Below are 7986 nucleotides of genomic sequence, written 5' to 3' on the forward strand. Positions count from 1 at the left end.
GGCTTGAGGGGCCGAATGGCCTACTCCTGCTCCTATCTTCTATGTTGCTATGTTGTTCTTGCTGGCCTTCCATCATCTGCCCTGCATAAAACACACCCTGTCCTGCACTAAGCCCCGTGAGCTCATCACCACCAGCTTCATCTTACCTGTCCCCCAATGCATCTAGTTTAAAATCCTTGTCCTTGTGTTCAAATCCCTCCATGACCTTGCATTTTGCTACCTGTGCAATCTCCTCCAGCACTATATACCATTCTGCTCCCTTCAGCCCTGCAAGTCTAGAATTTCCTCTTCCTTTGCCCCACCATCTGTGGCAAAGCTTTTAGTTGTTTCTCCCCCAATTTATCGACATCTCCCTCAACTCCATCGGGGATTGAATTCCATTCTGTCCATGTTTGCATGAAAGCCATGTCAGTGATCCTGTTCATCAGTTAAATCTTTGGCAGATGCCTGGCAGTTTGCAGTTCAATATATTAAGGAGACCACACGTGCAATATTCAGCAGGTCAACAGCTTGATTGCTTGTGCAATTGACCAACAGTAGCAATGTTAAAGGGCAACACAATTCTAAAGAGCTGCTGGATTTCCCAGAACCTAGAAGATCATTAATTGCACCCATTTTGCTATTCAGGCCCCTGTGAAAATGACAATAAAGAAATAGCTGTGGAACCAGCAATGTGACAAGTAAGGTCACTGACAATAATTCAAGATGCCTTCCAACGAGTGCCAGTGTCACCATGTTCTAAAGCCGCAAACCACATCTGCCAAATAACTAAATACAAATCACCATCTCCTATTCTCAATTCTTCAAATGCCACCTATTGCAGGACTCCTGAAGCATTCTAATCAATTACAAGTAAATACTCAGCATAATGTTCAAATCAAGTGCACTGTGTGATGTGGGAATGCTGGCAGTGCTGCCCCTTCGTGCTTATGCTTTGTTCCAGGCACATTTTAAAACATTAATTTATGGAATTTGGGTGTCACTGGCCATCCCTAATTGCCCTTGAGAAGGTGGTGGTGAGCCGCCTTCTTGACAACTGAGTGGCTTGCTAGGCCATTTCAGAACAGCAGTTAAGAGTCAACCACATTGCTGTTGGTCTGGAGTCACATGTTGGCCAGACTGGGTAAGGACAGCAGATTTCCTTCCCTAAAGGACATTTGTGAGCCAGATGGGGCTTACGACAATCTGGTAGTTTCATGGTCACCATTACTGATGTAGAAGTGCCTTACTTCTTAGCTCTGGGTAATGACTCAATACACACTTGGATTCGTCAGACGGACAGGCCTTTTATTTAACTTCTCTTGCAAGGGGAATCAGCACCTCCACTCAAGGGGTGAGGCTACTATTCCAATGATACAGTGTAAACGTTCTATATTTATACAGTGTAACAAACAAGTTTGATTGAAATCCCTTTGTTCCTCTATCAGGATACATTTTAGATTAATCATCAGGTAGAAATAACATATTGACAGAAGGATCCTGGACACATAAGTCAACCGTTAATCTATAACAGGGCATGAATCGTGTAACCGGAGGTCCTCTTTAATCATATATAAGGGAGGCAAGCTTTGCTTTCGGTCACAAGTTATCAGGTCATTGGTACATCAAAGAAACTCATTATTCCACTTCTACATTCTCATTAGGTGGGCAGGCATCTGTTCTTGGCTGTAGTTCGAGTACGTGCAATAGCTCTAGTTACACATCGACACTTGCCCAGTGTCAAGTCTGAAAACTTTTACCCAGCAAGCACTTGAAATTAACCCCTTATATCATGTAGATTTCCTCATTCCCCCCTTTTGTCCTTTCTAAGGACAATCTATTTCGCTAAGTTTAAGAAACTCTACATCAAAGGTCTCACCCTTAATATCCTCATATTCAGACATCATTGGTACTGGAGGAGTTGACGTTAATAAGGAAAGGACTTTTGTACACAATAATTTTAAACAACCAATCAATAAACTAATTAAAATTATTATCATCACAATTGCGATTAAGGCTTCCAAAATTTGCTTTCCTAGTGCTCCTCCCCATCCTGAAATCCAATCCCACATGGACCATGGTTCAGGTTGACGTAGTTTCTCTACAGCCTCCTTTATGTGGTTTACCAGGTTGGTGATATTTTCTGAGCTATCTGGGATATAGGTGCAACATTCGGTTTTTATGATTGCACATGTGCCCCCCTTCTTTTGCCAACAAATAGTCCAGAGCCATGCGGTTTTGTAAGGCAACAGTGCGCAAAGCCACCATTTCCGCGTTTACATCACTAAGAGCATCAGCAGTATCATTGGCTATTTGTTCCAACACTGCTGCCATGTTTATAGATTCTCTTGCTAACTTCCCTGTTCCATACCAGGGAAATGCTATAGCAAAGAACCTTTCAGTTTCTGTAATGGCTCGTTTTACTCGTGTCCCAGGGTGGCTATCCAAAGATGAAATATGATGTATATAGGGCACTACATATCCCAAATAACATGACCCAGTCCAATTTTGTGGTAACCAAGGGTATGCTCTATGCCCACAGATGAAATAGGTGTTATTATAGGCTTCAAATTTGTTCCATATCTGGTGCATCATTCCTATTCCTTGTTCTCCTTTCCAGATTTTTTTTTTTTTACTAGTCAAATTTTGTACTGTGGACAGGTTCCACCGTCCCCAATAGGGCCATTCGACTGCGCCCGGTGGTTTAGTAGTAGTTTTAGTCAAAGTGTAGTTACATTTGCACTCACTCCATCTATCTTCTTCTACTATCTTATCCTGCCTAATCCTAAGACTCAGGGGTTGATACGGGGGTACCTGCATAGTGTGATCCTGAAGCTGAACCTTCATAGTCTCGTTATAGCATATAATATAAAAGAAATCACTGTTTAAAAGTACACATTCTTCTATGCATGGTTTGTCCTTCAGGGGATCTGGGTAAATCAATATGGCAGTTTCAATTATCGTTGACAAAGAGAACAGTCTTGTTAAAGTCCAAATCCAGTTCATCTTGGCAGTGTATTATCTTCGACTGATGCCTTCTTACAATGGGACGCGTGTATCCATGTTGGTCGCTCCTTTACTTTTACAGCGGTGTTTGTGGTCAGGAGTACTTGGAAGGGTCCCTCAAATCTGGGTTGAAGGCTATTCTTTCGCTTGAAGATTTTTATATAGACGTTATCTCCTGGCTCGAAAGTATGGCACTTTCCTTCAGCGGGATCGACCTGGGCTTCCTTCACCTGTTGATGGAAACTAGAAATGCATTTGGTTAGTGCAATGCAATAACTCAACTATCTTCCTCCATTTTATGAATGTCCATTTGTTTAGCTGTTAAAGGTGCCGAAAAAGGCAATCTTTGTGGTCTTCCCATGACGATCTCGTGAGGCGACAATCCTGTAATTCTGTTGGTAGCAGACCGCATTGTCATTAAAGCTATGGGTAACAAATCAACCCATTTAAGTCCAGTTTCTTTACACAGTTTTGCAAGCTTGTTTTTCAGCATCCCGTTATATCTTTCCACTAGTCCAGCCGACTGTGGATGATACCTGCAATGGAGGTGCTGGTTAATCTGTCATGCTTTGCATAGTTCCTTAATCACTGTTCCCGTAAAATGGGACCCATTGTCACTTGACAGTTTTGCTGGTATCCCAAAGCGAGGTACAATGTCCTTCAATAAACATTTAGCAACAGTAGTAGCGTCATTCTTTCTACAAGGAAACGCTTCAATCCATCTTGAAAACATATCAATAATAACTAATATATATTTAAAGCTCATACATACAGGTAATTCAATAAAATCCATTTGTAAGTGTACAAAAGGGCCCATGGGGTTTGGGTGGGATGCGGGCTGTACCTTCTTTATTTTCCCTGCATTCATGGTCTGGCAGATAGTACAATTTTCACATATTTGTTTTGCCAACTTTGAGATTCCTGGTGCATACCAGGTCTTGAGGATATAGTCCGCCATCACCCCTTTGCCCGCATGGGTGAATTTATGAACACATCGGGCAATTGGTGATAGTAATGATTTGGGTGCCACCATGCGGCCGTCATGATGAACCCATAAGCCGTCAGTGTTTTTTTAAAACAATGATTAACAACCCATTCCTTTACTTCATCAGAACTGGCCCTATCTTGATGGGTCAGCACATCATCTAAGGACGGGGGCTGCGGTATCTCTGGCTTTTCCCAACAGGGAAGGCTGAAACTTGTCGTTCAGTACTTGATATAGCTACTGACTTAGCAGCGCTATCTGCAGCAGCGTTTCCAAGCGCAACCTTGTCCAAATGCCCCGTGTGCGCTTGGCACTTAATAATTGCAATCTGTTTACGTCTCTGAATAGCTAGTAAAAGATTTTGCACTTCTTGTGCATTTTTAATCTGGGTTCCCGAGGAAGTCAGGTAACCGCGAATTTTCCAAATTTGTCATGCTCATGTCTGGTTATTTCTGAATAGTTCAATATCCATTGTCTACAATAGCCAGTCATTCCTAGAAAATGCTTCATTTCTCTTTTAGTTTTTTGGCAACGATATGTTGCAAACGACCTTTATTCTATCCGGCGTTAACTCCCTGTTTTAACAATGATTCCATCACTGGCTCAATTCCTTTTTCTGCTTTCTCTGACAATGGATACTGTGACCTTTTGGGTAATGGTGCAGCTGGATTAATTGTAACTTTATAGGGCTGTGCAGTCTAATAGTTAGGAGGTATTTTAAATTTAAAAACGGCTGATAATCTTGTCCTGTTTTGTCATAGCAGGCCGTGCAGTGCAATTTTGAATGCCATTTCCCTAGTTTCAGGGATTCCTGGTATTGTTTTATGGAGCTTGTAACGAATCCCCACGCTCCTAACAGACTGACAAGTTTGGGACTCAAACTTGGGTCAGCAATTTCCCATGCGTAAAGAACAGGGTGTTTTATTTCTGTTACTGGGTACGCATATGCCTTATCTACTTGGATTTCTACCGTTACTCCTGATGGGGAGCAAATGATTGTAGCATTCATTTTGCACAGCAAGTCTCTTCCACATAAATTCATAGAGACATCTCCTGATAACAGAAAGGAGTGTTCTTCCTCAAATTCTTCTACTTTTACTGTGAGGGGAGTCGATTGATTCAAGCATTGTAGTATTCCAGCCAATCCAGCTATCGGGGTCTTTTTCCCATTAATAGGCATTCCTTCAGAATATCCTTTCCCTAACACCGAAAAGGTTGCTCCTGTATCTACTAAAATGACATAGGTCTCCCAGCTATTTGCATTTTAACTTCAGGTTCGCTGCGTGAATTTAAAGAAACAACCGACATTTGGTGGTCTGTGGCGCCTGGGGCTGCTGGTGTCAGTCAGTAATTCTGATCTCTATTTCTCCTAAATCCCTGTCCGTTTGTAGGGTAACCTCCTGACTGGTCCGAAAAAGGGTTATGGACAGTGAAATTAGGACCTTTATTCTCTAACGGAGGTCCATTATTGGAGGTTTGGTTCTGACAATTTTTCGCAGGGCATTGGTTTGCCCAATGTCCGGATTGTCCGCAATTGTAACAATTACCAGATCGTCCATACCCTCTTATTCTACCACGTCTTCCTCTATATTCCCCTCTATTCATCCTTCTATAGTTACCTTGTTATCCTACCATAATAGAGGAGAAAGGTGTTTCTTCGGGGTAATTTTTTTTTTTTTTTCTTCTGACTCAACAAACATAGAGGCAGTCTTTTTATCTGGCTGTTCTCTATTTCTCTCTTGTCCGTTAAACATTCCTCGAGGCAAGTAATTCTTTCTATGTTAAATAACTATCTGAGGGAAAGGGTCTAGTCTTATTTACAGTCCATTTGGACCAATTTGGTAGGTGATCAATGGATGATTGACCAGTTCTTTAACATAAAAGCTGCTGGCGTGCCTTTCTCGGGTGGCTTACTGGTGCTAGCACCCATTTTAGCAGCTTAAATGGTTCACTTAAAACAATCTAAACTCCCGTGATAATCCATGATCTGCGTTGTACGCCCCTACAGATCAGATTAATAAACTATACATACGTATAAAACTCGAGGGTTCTCAACCCTCGTGGAAGGTATTTCTAACTGGGGAAAATACTGAATCCACAATAGCTTAGTGGATCATGTAAAAGACATCACTATTTTCTCAACCATACATTCCGCCGCGGGACTCACTTCCCCGGCTTGGGTCTTTTCCAACCCCTTCTGCAGTTTTTTTTTCAGCTTAAATATTTTAGTTAAAACATACAACAATTCCGTAACACTCTATGATCTGCGTGGGACGCCTCTACAGATCAGACATGACTAAACATTAATACATATAACAATAAACAATAAACAATACACTTGTTAAACAACAACCAAAGTGTTACTAAATCCCCAACCTATGCAGCCTTACTGGACAAAGCTGCAAAGTTGATTGATAATAACAAGTAGTTAAATACTCACTCTCATAAACATTAAACAATGACACTGTGTTTCAGACAACCGCCCACTCTTCTCTCTTTTTTTTACCCTATTCCCTTTAGCCAAATCTTTAGCAAAAAGGGCCTTCAATTTGTCCCAGCTAACTTCAAGCTCTTCTCTCCTTCTACCCTACTCCCTTTAGCCAAATCTTTAGCAAAAAGGGCCTTCAATTTGTCCCAGCTAACTTCAAGCTGGAACCTTGCTAGTTCAATTTCCAGTAAATCGCTAGCTCCTTAGTTAATCAAATTCCTGACTTAACCTTCTCTCTCAGCAAGCTGGAACCTTGCTAGTTCAATTTCCAATAAATCGCTAGCTCCTTAGTTAATCAAATTCCTGACTTAACCTTCTCTCTCTGGTACCTTTATTTCAGCGCTTCCTACAGTCCTTTTCTGCACGATCCTGTTCGCGGGGCGTCAGCGCCTCATGGCTGGTCCTCTGTTCCGTTTCTGAAAGGGAAGCAGTCACAACGGCAGTTTAACCCCCGAACCTTGTGAGTCAATTACCCGATGGCAGTGCTGTCCAATGGAATAAACAGACTATGCGCAGCTATGCTTCTGGCAGGGAAAGTCCCAAAAATGTGGCAAAACACCACCTTCGGCCGATGGGATTTTCCCAACCGAGCAACGTACTCGGCGTCTGTTAACTCACCAATTGGTACAGCAAGCCATCTCGGTGGAACCTCCAAATTGTAGAAGTGCCTTACTTCTTAGCTCTGGGTAATGACTCAATACACACTTGGATTCGTCAGACGGACAGGCCTTTTATTTAACTTCTCTTGCAAGGGGAATCAGCACCTCCACTCAAGGGGTGAGGCTACTATTCCAATGATACAGTGTAAACGTTCTATATTTATACAGTGTAACAAACAAGTTTGATTGAAATCCCTTTGTTCCTCTATCAGGATACATTTTAGATTAATCATCAGGTAGAAATAACATATTGACAGAAGGATCCTGGACACATAAGTCAACCGTTAATCTATAACAGGGCATGAATCGTGTAACCGGAGGTCCTCTTTAATCATATATAAGGGAGGCAAGCTTTGCTTTCGGTCACAAGTTATCAGGTCATTGGTACATCAAAGAAACTCATTATTCCACTTCTACATTCTCATTAGGTGGGCAGGCATCTGTTCTTGGCTGTAGTTCGAGTACGTGCAATAGCTCTAGTTACACATCGACACTTGCCCAGTGTCAAGTCTGAAAACTTTTACCCAGCAAGCACTTGAAATTAACCCCTTATATCATGTAGATTTCCTCACTGATACTAGCTTTTTATTCCACATTTATTTAATTGAATTAAATTCCCCAGCTGCCATGGTGAGATTGTGAACGCCTGTCTCCGGATCATTAGTTCTAGGCCTACTGGATTACTAGTCCAGTAATATAACCACTATGCTACTGTTCCCTACCTAAGTTACTGCTCCCTCAAAGTGACTCCCTTGTGGAAGGAGTAAATGTGCTGCATGGCTGCAGTGTTTCCCAGACAACCTGCTGGCATTCTGGTGGCCTTATACCTCCTTAGGCTTTGCATTGTGGGGACTCTGTATGAGTCAGCT

At 42.0% G+C, this 7986-nt stretch overlaps 1 long non-coding RNA gene across 1 annotated transcript; it reads right to left on the reverse strand.

The window, feature by feature from the left end:
- Nucleotides 1–1265: 1265 nt before the first annotated feature.
- On the reverse strand, nucleotides 1266–7626 carry LOC147124683 (uncharacterized). Its single transcript, XR_015078825.1, has 2 exons — nucleotides 6788–7626; nucleotides 1266–3228 (listed from the first exon to the last, which is right to left on the reverse strand). It is a non-coding gene; the product is annotated as an uncharacterized LOC147124683 (long non-coding RNA).
- Between the last annotated feature and the right edge of the window lie 360 nt (nucleotides 7627–7986).

This window comes from Somniosus microcephalus, chromosome 1 (genome assembly GCF_052327205.1).
Source record: "Somniosus microcephalus isolate GS21.2 chromosome 1, FLI_Smic_1.0, whole genome shotgun sequence".
Taxonomy (NCBI): Eukaryota; Metazoa; Chordata; class Chondrichthyes; order Squaliformes; family Somniosidae; genus Somniosus; species Somniosus microcephalus.